Genomic DNA, 11,743 nt, shown 5'->3' with positions numbered 1-11,743 from the left:
AGCATGATCACGGCAAACAACATGAGGGTCGATTGTTGGTGGGAGAACCCTTATGGAAAGAAAATATATTTCCCTACATATATGAATGATCAATATATTACATGATTTAACAGTATATTTGAAATACAGAAAAATATATTGCGTAAATATATTACAATATATTGAATAATACATAAGGAATTGCCGCTTTTCATATATTGAAAAGTATGTGATAACATTTTTACTAATATATCATGTATGTAATTTTATATTCAGTACTTCATATTATATAGATTTATATGTGATCAGATATGGTACTGCATGCATAATTGCAGATATATTTACTCATGCAGTATAAACACATATATGGTAAAATATATTATGTAACACATTTCTTATATTTCATAATAATTAACATTTTAAATGTTTCATATGTTTAAGTTAGTTAACAAAAGCACACCTGCATGTACTAAAGTTTCAACCAAAGAGACTATCACTGTGTATAACGTGCACAGCCGTTACTGTTTAAATAAAGTTATTATAGACTTAATGGTGTTCAGCCAATCATAAACCTAACCACAGACCTACTCTTCAGCACAATGGTAACCCCAAAAACTCACACATACTAGAAAACCTTTTAAATTCCAAAATAATACAACTTTAAACACTAACAGATCTCCCTCTATATCAATATTGTGCAAAACACATGAAATAACACTTCATTTTAACATTTACTCTCCTTTAACAATCAGAAGCAAAGCATGCTGGGAACTAGAAGTCTGTTGTAACCACTGATTGTAACTCATTCCATGAATGTGTGTATACATATATGTGCAATATATGTACACAATAAAGGATAAAACTTTATGAAAGTAATGCTATTTTTTGTCTTCATTTATAAATATTTTATATTTTATATATATAGCCATACATGTTCAATGTATATATTGCTGTATATTGAAAAATATAAGTACTAGTTTCCCATATATGGAAATGTATTATGTAATATGTCGCATTATATTTTGTAGTATATTCCCATATATTTTTGTTCTGTAAGGGAAGTGTGGCTCAGATCAATCCAGTGCTCATCTACTCCAAATCAGGATTGTGATCTTGGGCCAATTAAGTGCACTTTAATGCAGTTGACTTGACTGATTTACAATTTACTTCATTTGAAATGATGTTTTATCTGTATTGACATGGCATTTCAAAGATTAATTTTAAACAGTATTACAGTTTACAATATTGAATTGATTAAAATTTAAAATAAAATTGCAAATTCTAAGTCCACTAACCTTTCCAACAAAAAGAAGTGGGATACATAGGACACAATCTCAGCATGGGAGGGTCGGACAGCACCTAGGGTTTTCTGTGATGTCCTCTCCCGAGTCCACGTCTGTTCCAAACAAACAAAAAAAAAGGGCAATGTGGAGTTTGGGGGCAAAAAATTGCTTTTAAGTTGTGTTCAGGCCAGTTCAGCTCCCCTCAACACACAGTGTTCCATGGATTGCTGACAGCATTACCACAAGTTTGAGTGCAGAAAACTCAGCCACCAAAAGAATTTGGTCTGATGGGCACAAGTGTAATGTCACAAAGAACTTCAGCTCTTGGGTTCAAAGCAAATAAAAAAATCTCGGTTGCATCCAGGATCAATGTAGAGGGTGCAGGGAGACAAAAATGAATAAATAAATAAATAACCAAGAGATAAAGTAGTCTCTGAGTCACACAGATCCTGGACGTTTTTCTCTCTGTCCACTAGATGGTGCCAGAACTCCATCTATGGAATCAGTTCAGCAGAACCCTCTGGCTCTTTATCAGGATGCTTTGAGAGAGTGTTCTGTGCATCCTTGAGTCCACACAACTGTAACCAGGGCTTACAGGCTTGTAAAAACCCCCTCCTTTCAATGGGGTCATAGCATCTGTAGCAAATGGGGATTCAGCATGGGTGTTGGAAGCAGAAATACCCTCCCTCTTAGAGAAAAGAGCTATAAGATGAGTTCCAGGGGGGAAACTTAGAAGGGCTACCACTCCCATTATTTTCTAATTCCAAAGAAAGTTGGGGGGTTACACCAGATAATGGACCTACGTGCTCTAAACAAGAACTTAAGGAATTACAAATTCAAGATGTTCACCGTTGGGGCTCTCACTGGTTCGATCCGCTGGTGTGCGTCTCAGAAGTCTTGAATACAGGAGTGGATCTCCTCTCGAGAGGCAACCCGTTATATGAAAAATGAGCACTCCACCCACTGGTGGTAGATCAGATTTGGAAGATGTATGGCAGGGCTGCCATAGATCTCTTCGCCTCAAAGACAAATGCAAAGTGTCCGATGTATTTCTCTCTCAAGGACGAAAATGCACCTTTGGCTTTGTGCGCTGGCACACCCGTGGCCGAATGTGTTGCTATATGCATTCCCACAGATGAGTCTAATTTCTCCCACCCTACACTGAGTAAGAGAAAATGGATTATCCCTCCTTCTGATAGCCCCTTGTTGGCCGGGGAGGCTGTCAATCTTTGGGTCTGGCCCATGAAGGGTTCAATTTAAATGCACTCTGGCTTCCCAAGGAAGTTATAAACACTATCCAGAGCGCTAGAGCCCCATCAACGTGCTCACTGTATGATCTTAAATGTGTGTTTGAGGACTGGTGTACTCGTAAAAGGAGTTATTCCTTTTCAGTGCACGGTGAATGATATACTTTGATTTTTGCAAAGCTTAATGAATAATGGGAGGGTATTTTCTACCATTAAAGTTTACCTGGATGCTATTATGGCTTGCCATGTAGGCTTCGAAGGAGTTTCGGTGGGATGACATCCTCTTATATGCCGTTTTATGAAGGGAGTGAAGCGTTTGAGACCAGTGTCAAAGCAACTGGTCCCATCATGGGGCTTGTCCATGGTTCTGAATGCTTTAACTCGGGCCCTGTTTGAACCTCTGCAGAGTGTTCATATTAAGCTCCCATCTCTTAAAATGGTCTTACTCCTTGCTTTAGTCTCAGCTAAATGAGTGTGTGAGTTACATGCTTTGTTGGTTCATCAAGCATGTCTGAATTTTAGTTTGGATGACAGCATGGTTACACTGCAGTCTAACCTGACTTTCATTCCCAAAGTCATTGATTTCATGTGCTTTCAGAGGAGGAGTTGAAATTGCACACTTTGTGTCCTGTATGAGCTTTATGCTATTATGCAAACAGGACATGATCATTCAGGTGGAATGATCAGTTATTCGTTTCATGGGACACTCAATGCAAGGGTAAGCCGATCTCCTCACAGAGCCTTTCCCATTGGATGGTGGAGGTGATTGAAATGTCCTATACATCTATAGGTCTTCATTCTCTGGCGGGCTTAAGGACTCATTCTACAAGGGGTATGGCTAAATCATGGGCATTGTTCAAGGGGATTTCGGTGGGAGATATTTGTGTGGTGGCAAGCTGAGCTTCCCCTCATACATTTTTTCAGATTTTACAGTCTTGATGTCACTGCGCCTACTATGCCTCATACAGTTCTCAATCTTGTTCCCATAGTGAGATACTAAGTGATTGTTTGAAAGAGAACGTTAGGATACTTGCGTAAGCCCAGTTCTCTGAGAACAGAATGAAGTATGTATCTCACCAAGATTCCCTACTCACATAACACGGGGACGAGTGTGCTTAGATGCTTAGAGCATGCTGTGATTGGTGTTTTTTGTTCTTCCATTGTCTATCACACCTGAGGAGTTTCCCATAGTGAGATACCTTGCTCTGTTCTCAGAGAACCAGGGTTATGCAAGTATCCTAACATTTCATGTTAGTGTCACGCTAACCGCCGCAGCGTGCACAGTCTGCTCTGGTCCAGAGACACAGTAGCGCAAAAGGACCTTTAAAACCGTCCATAATAAGATATTGTTGGTTGAATTTATTTTATTTTGATACAGTTGTAATCCAAAAACAATAACAACAGAGATAATATGAATACTCAAAAAAGGTTTTAACTTTCGTTAGAAAGCTTTAATGTAAAAATGGCGGTAGATTATATTTAATCAAAAGCGCTTTTTAAGTAATATTTAAATAATAGAACATGTTAGAAGAACAACAACAACAACAACAATTCTTCCTCTAGTAGTTAACACATTTTACCAACCAAGTGAAGGTTTCTGCAGGCAATTTGAGAGGCTGAAGTTCAACAGTTAAAACTTGTTTTTGGGGTCTATACTAAATGAAATGTCACTTTATCAGGAGCAAATCTTCCAAAGTAAAACACTATCACACCCAAAGAACTTTATCTTCTCAAAATTTCCTGCACCATTAGCATTATGCTAGCCATGGGAACAAGGTGTGTTGGTGAGGTTCTCTCAAAGTTATGAACACACATTTTTTTTCCCAGTATAGAACATTTGTTCAATGTTATCCATTCTTCAATAATGTTCTCAAAAGTTTTGCACAAAAATGCTATTTATACATTGTTTGGAGAAGGTTTTTTTTTTTTTTTTTAAATGTTCTCATTATATTGTGAAAAAAAAAAAAAAGTTCTTAAAACAACAAGTTTTAAAGTTTCTTAAAACAACAAAATTTTGTAGCATGTCCCATAGTTATTGTTCCTGACTTTTTATTTTTGATTTATGTACAGGTTATGCAAGTGTTTGTTTTGAAAGTGTTTAGTTCTATGTTCATGAAAACACCATATCCTTTATGAATGTCGAATTATGAGTAATGTTGACAGAAAACATTCTTTGAACAACATTCTTCGATTGTCCTTTAAATATTAAAGAACATTAAGGAACACTAACTTCTTGGCTAAAAAAATTGCTTAAGTTTGGATGTACTGTACTTGTCTTTTTTTCTTTTTTCTTTTTTTTTGTAAATGTAGTTCAATGATTCAAATACAGCCTTCCTGTGCTGTGTAAGGGTCATTGACAAATAAGGTTTTTAAAAGCGTAAAAAAAAAAAAAAAACATAATGGAGATATAATTAATTTTGAAGTTTTATTAAGTGTTAACAATGAAATGATGTGGTTTTGATAATCAATTAACACTGCTTTTGTCATGTTTTACAAGACGGACAAAAAAAGTCACCAAAACAGTCATACGGTTTAACCAAAACTCGGTTTTACCGAATGACACTTTTGGTTATACTGAATGACAATATTTTAAACAAAGCTAACAGGATGATATCTAGCTAGCTAGCAAAAGGACAATCAAACATATTATATTTAATACGAATTTTTAAAATATTACATTTTCCATGTTTTATAGCGGTTGTACCGAATGACTTGATGTTGCGTACGAGCAAGTGAAAACATGAATTTTTCAAGTAGTTAAAAGAGAGTTAGTTCCCATTCAGTCGGTCACGTTCGACGTACGTCGGACAGACCGACGAATAGGAATCTCGCTAGAGAGGCCAATCTACTTCGAGTGTAACTACAACGAGCCAATGCACATTGGCATGCAATCATATGCATCAGCTGCTCGCCTCGCAGCGCGGGTATATAACGAGCAGCAGGTGCGTTGCATCTTCAGCTTTTCGCTTCGGAGCCGAACGGTGTTGTTTCTGTTCTCTGCAAGCAAGTGTCTGCTAGAAGACGAGTCAAGCTTTTTGGTTGAACTTCTCTTTTTTTTCGAGTGCGGGCGAACAGCACAGCAGCGGGGTCAAAGTCCTCTCTTTATTTTCTGTTTTTTGTTTCGTTTGCCGTTATAGAGCAAATAGCTGTTTTGACAGCGTCAGAAGGCTGTTCTCACGGCCGGTACGGTGCGCTTCGAGCGCTGAAAGCCGTTTTTACGGCTGGTAAGAGTGAGCGCCTTCAAAGAGAGAAAGAGCACACGACAGGCTGCACACAATCCCTGTCTGTGTTGCGGCGGCCGTTCCCCTGCGTGCTTCAGCACTCTAAAAGAGTAAAGTCCCTAAAAGAGCTTACACAAATAGAGCTTGCGTCTTTTTAAAGATGACATTCTATTTGTGTGTTTCTGGATGCGGTCGTTTCCTGTCCTCACTGACGGCCACGATCACTGTTTCACATGTCTGGGCGCGTGCTGAAACGATGTTCGTGGGTGGTTCATGTTTTCGTATGAGAACATGATCACGTCGACACGCCGGTCGTGACTCTTCTTTCTCCGGGAAGTTTGAGTCCCCTCTGTTGTTGGCCAGCTGCCGCTTGTGTGTAAAAGCACAGCCGCGGGTCTGCCCGACACTCTGGGAGACCGCGGAGATCAGTGAGAGCAAACCTCTCGCTCCTCTGCGTGTCGTGTGCCGTCGAGCTGTCGGGCTGCAGCGCGGGTTGTCACGGCAACCCAGCGCTCGCTCGGCGTTCTAGATGCGCGGTCTCCTTGCCTAATCTCCATTGTAGCGCCCTCTCTGGTGCACCAGAAGAGGTCTACTTTGGTGAAATGGCTTGGGTGTCTTGAGGTTGAGTGGTTCCTTCGGGGAACCAACCCCCTAGGGCCCCTCCCTCTAGCGCATTACATGCTGTGCAGCTTCTGGATTGGATTGCTGGTCCTCTTCATAGGGGAACCTAGCATTCCATTTAGGGCTCCAGCTGAGGGTCAGATGTCGATTGCAGCATTGGAGAGAGGGCTGTTATGCTCTGGAAATGAGGGTGACGCTGCCCACTGTAATGGTGTGTGCTTATGCTGACTCAGATTCAGAGTTTACAGCCATGCTTTCCCGGGTCGGCTATGCGATTCAGTTCGCCCGGCGTCCCCCCAAGTTCAGGGGTGTCCACCTCACTGCAGTGAAGGCTGTCGATGCCCGTGTCTTGCGTGCGGAGATCGCGGTCCTACTGGCGAAGGACGCGATAGAGCCGGTCCCTCCAGCCGATATGAGGTCAGGGTTCTACAGTCCCTACTTCATTGTACCCAAGAAAAGCGGTGGGTTACGACCGATCCTGGATCTGCGAGTTTTGAATCGGAGCCTTCACAATCTACCGTTCAAAATGCTCACGCAGAAATGCATTTTCGAGTGCATCCGTCCCCAGGATTGGTTTGCAGCGATCGACCTGAAGGACGTGTACTTTCATGTTCGATTCTTCCGCGACACAGGCCATTCCTGCGTTTTTGCGTTCGAAGGTCAAGCATATCAGTACAGAGTCTTACCCTTCGGGCTGGCCCTGTCTCCCCGCGTCTTCACGAAGGTCGTGGAGGGAGCCCTTGTTCCCATGAGAGAACAGGGTGTTCGCATCCTTAACTATCTCGGCGACTGGCTCATTCTGGCACAGTCCCGGGATCAGTGGTGCGAACACAGGGATTTGGTGCTCAGACACCTCAGCCAGTTGGGTCTTCAGGTCAACTGGGAAAAGAGCAAACTCGCCCCGGTGCAGAGGATCTCTTTTCTCGGTATGGAGTTGGATTCGGTCGAACAGATAGCACGCCTCACAGAGGAACGTGCTCAGTCGGTGTTGAACTGCCTGAATACGTTCAACGGCAGGACAGCGGTTCCACTGAAATTTTTTCAGAGGCTCCTGGGGCATATGGCAGCCGCAGCGGCAGTAACCCCGCTCGGTCTGCTTCATATGAGACCGCTTCAACACTGGCTCCACGGCCGGATCCCGAGATGGGCGTGGCAACGCGGCACGTTCCGGGTGGCAATCACTCAGGAGTGCCGCCAAACCTTCAGCCCGTGGTCGGACCCCTTGTTTCTTCGGGCTGGAGTACCCCTAGAGCAGGTGTCCCGGCATGCTGTGGTATTCACGGATGCCTCTGCCACAGGCTGGGGTGCCACGTACAACGGGCATGCAGTGTCAGGGGTTGGACGGGCCCCCATCTGCATTGGCACATCAACTGCCTCGAGTTGCTAGCGGTACGCCTTGCCCTGAGCCGCCTCAAAGGGCCGCTACAGGGCAAGCATGTACTGGTCCGGACGGACAACACTGCGACCGTTGCGTACATCAACCGTCAAGGTGGTCTACGCTCCCGTCGCATGTCGCAACTCGCCCGCCATCTCCTCCTCTGGAGTCAGAAGCATCTGAGGTCGCTTCGTGCCATTCATATTCCCGGTGTGCTCAACCGTGTGGCCCACGAGCTATCACGAGCTGCGCGGCCAGGAGAGTGGCGACTCCACCCCCAGGTGGTCCAGCTGATTTGGAGAGAGTTCGGAGAGGCTCAGGTAGACCTGTTTGCCTCACCAGAAACCTCCCATTGCCGGTTGTTTTACTCCCTGTCCGGGGAACACTCGGAACAGACGCACTGGCGCTCAGCTGGCCCCGGGGCCTTCGCAAATATGCGTTTCCCCCAGTGAGCCTACTTGCACAGACCCTGTGCAAAGTCAGGGAGGACGAGGAGCAGGTTCTGCTAGTTGCGCCCTATTGGCCCAACCGGACCTGGTTCCCAGAACTCTCACTCCTCGCGACAGCCCCTCCCTGGCCCATTCCTCTGAGGAAGGACCTTCTTTCTCAGAGACGGGGCACTCTCTGGCACCCGCGTCCAGACCTCTGGAAACTCCATGTCTGGTCCCTGGACGGGACGCGGAGGTTCTAGGTGACTTACCCCCCGAGGTACTTAACACCATCGCTTCGGCACGTGCTCCGTCTACGAGACGGGCTTACGCCTTGAAGTGGAACCTGTTCGTCGAGTGGTGTTCTTCTCGTCGAGAGGACCCCCGAAGATGCTCGATCGGTGTCGTGCTTTCCTTCTTGCAGCAGGGGTTGGAGCGTAGGCTGTCCCCCTCCACCCTCAAAGTCCATACTGCTGCTATCTCCGCATATCATGACCACATAGATGGCAAATCTGTTGGTCAGCACGACCTGGTCGTCAGGTTCCTTAGGGGGGCGAGGCGGTTAAATCCTCCTCGTCCTCCCTCCATACCCTCTTGGGACCTTGCTCTGGTGCTGAGAGCACTTCAGATTGCTCCCTTTGAGCCCTTGCAATCAGCAGACTTAAAGATTCTGTCTATGAAGACTTTGCTGCTGGTTGCATTGGCCTCCATCAAGAGGGTAGGGGACCTGCAGTCTTTTTCGGTCGACGAATCGTGCCTGGAGTTCGGGCCGGGTGACGGCCATGTGGTACTGAGACCCCGGCCTGGCTTGTGCCCAAGGTTCCTACCACTCCCTTCAGGGACCAGGTAGTGAGCCTGCAAGCGCTGCCCTCGGAGGAGGCAGACCCAGCCCTGGCTTTGCTCTGTCCAGTTCGCGCTTTGCGACTGTACATAGACAGAACTCAAAGCTTCAGGACCTCAGACCAGCTCTTGTCTGTTACGGAGGCCAGCAGAAGGGAAAGGCTGTCTCCAAGCAGAGGATGGCCCACTGGATAGTGGATGCCATCGCCCTGGCTTACCAAGCTCAGGGCGTGCCCTGCCCGCTCAGGTTGCATGCGCACTCCACGAGAGGCGTCGCATCTTCCTGGGCGCTGGCTCGTGGCACCTCGCTACAGACATCTGTAGAGCTGCGGGCTGGGCGACACCTAACACGTTCGCTAGATTCTATAGCCTTCGTGTCGAGCCGGTCTCCTCCCGTGTTCTCACCTCAGGTCAGAGGCACGGAGAGGCCCCGGCTTAGTGTCGGCTTGCTGCGCTTACATGCGCTTTTTTCTCCAGAGAGTCCCTACAAGGCAGACCCTGTTGAGTCCTCCGATCTCCCTCCGGCAGCCGACGTGGCGGAACGTCTGGCGCTAGGCCTATACTCCGTTGTATCCTTGAGAACCGGGTTTAGGCTGGGTACCATATGTGTGACCCTACTGGGATCCCATATGTCTAGTTCCACGGTTGCTCCTAAACGAAGCCCGTGTCTTTCCCTCTGGGAGAACCCACCTCTCATCGAGTTGGAGTCACCCCAGTTCTTCCATATGTAGTACAGCCTACAGGTTAGTCCATATGTACTTCTCCACTTAACTCCTTCGGGAAGGATGTGGCTTCCGCAGCGTTCCTTTCCCAGCGGAAGGGTACGCTTTCCCAGCGTTATCCAATAGTCTCACTGAATGGGTTTTGGGGAACAGCAGTGATTGACACTCTCTGTGTTAGCCCTGTCCCACCGTCCGTAGGCAAGGGGGTTCAGGTGGCTTACAACAGAGCGCTGGAAGAGGGCAGCCCCTGTGGCGCTTTGGTAGGGATTCCTATTCGTCGGTCTGTCCGACGTACGTCGAACGTGACCGACTGAATGGGAACGTCTCGGTTACAAAGGTAACCCTCGTTCCCTGAAGGAGGGAACGGAGACGTACGTCCCGTCGCCACAGTCGCTGTACCCCGCTGATGCTGCCGCCTATCCGGTTCGGCTCCTCAGCGAAAACCTGAAGATGCAACGCACCTGCTGCTCGTTATATACCCGCGCTGCGAGGCGAGCAGCTGATGCATATGATTGCATGCCAATGTGCATTGGCTCGTTGTAGTTACACTCGAAGTAGATTGGCCTCTCTAGCGAGATTCCTATTCGTCGGTCTGTCCGACGTACGTCTCCGTTCCCTCCTTCAGGGAACGAGGGTTACCTTTGTAACCGAGACGTTACTTTGCAGGTGATTTTTTTTTCTCATAACAAAGCAACTTCTACACATAATTTTAATACTATTTTGCACTATGTTGAAATACTGTCTGATGTTATAAAATTATGCCAGAATAAAAAATACATACATTTATTACATTAAGATATTTTAATCACAAATGAAATGGCTGGATTGGCCTTTAGACGGTTAAACCGAATGACCTTTTGACACTTCAAAATCTTTAAAATACCTTTATATGTAACTTTAGGATTCAATAAAAGAGGTCAAGTTGTACTACCTTACATACTTTGGATGTCATATCTTTGTTTTTTATTATTATTATTAAGCCCTTTGGACAAAAAAATGACCCGTCACTTCATTGACCCGTCAGCTATTAAAACAAAATTACCAAAATTATAAAAAAAATTAGGAGATAATAAATTATCTTTATGCCAGTATATATGGCAGTTTTCCCCATGGTATCAAATATCAATATTTTTCAAGGTATTGTATCGAAGTTGGAGGGAAAAACACAAGGAAAAACATAAGGAAAACACCAGAAGAAAAGAAAGTGAAGGTGGTTGTGAATGTGTGTAGATGTGTGTTAGTTACAGGATCAGAGAATGACACCGTTCCTCTGTCATAGTCCAGATCAACTCTCACATGATCAAGATACTGTTCAAAAGAAAAAACAAGACCATTCAGTCAGTTCCTCCAGCTGATACTACACATTCCAGACATCAGTGTTAAAGAAATCATGTGTCTTCCTTTGGTTTGATGCTGTAGTTACTCCAAGAGAGTTTCTTTAACCTCTACATCAGTGGGGCAGTGTGTTCCTGAGTTAAAACCCTCTGAACCCAGAACACAGTATAGTCAAATCTCTCTGGATTATCAGGAAGCGGATGTTTGTTCCTGATGTCTCTCACACTGGTCAGATCATCAGACACAGCGAGAGATGGATGAGTAGTGTTTGGATCCAGAATCACAGGAGCTCATTGTATTGGACAATGTCCTGCATCTTCTTCCAGACTCTGAACTGCAGGTTGCCCAAGTAACATGGCACATGAATCAAAGCTCCAGAAGCCATCTGTGGATCCGGCTGTGAGATCTGGATGCAGTGGCTTTGGATCAGAAGCAGAGAGACCAGAGACACCAGCAGATCACTCACCTTTCCATTGTATACCATTTTATAGCTTTTTTTTTTTTTTTTTACACCATTTTATAGCTTTTAATAGTACACCACTTCTTTTTTTTCAGGACTACACCACTGGTTACTAAGGAATTGATAGCATATCTAGATTAGAAAATGGTAAAACGAATAGGGAAGTGGGATACTGGGGTATGAATTTAATAGGGGGGTAAGATATTATAGGATATTTATAGTATTAAAGTGT

At 45.0% G+C, this 11,743-nt stretch overlaps 1 protein-coding gene across 1 annotated transcript in view; it reads left to right on the top strand.

The window, feature by feature from the left end:
- Nucleotides 1-11,743, top strand: part of LOC127509705 (interferon-induced very large GTPase 1-like) — a 322,431-nt gene that overhangs the window by 188,139 nt on the left and 122,549 nt on the right. The window lies entirely within an intron of this gene.

The sequence above is a fragment of the Ctenopharyngodon idella genome, chromosome 3 (assembly GCF_019924925.1).
Source record: "Ctenopharyngodon idella isolate HZGC_01 chromosome 3, HZGC01, whole genome shotgun sequence".
NCBI classification, from domain to species: Eukaryota; Metazoa; Chordata; class Actinopteri; order Cypriniformes; family Xenocyprididae; genus Ctenopharyngodon; species Ctenopharyngodon idella.
Note: the sequence above shows the minus strand (reverse complement) of the source record. Positions and strands in the feature narration are given on the sequence as shown.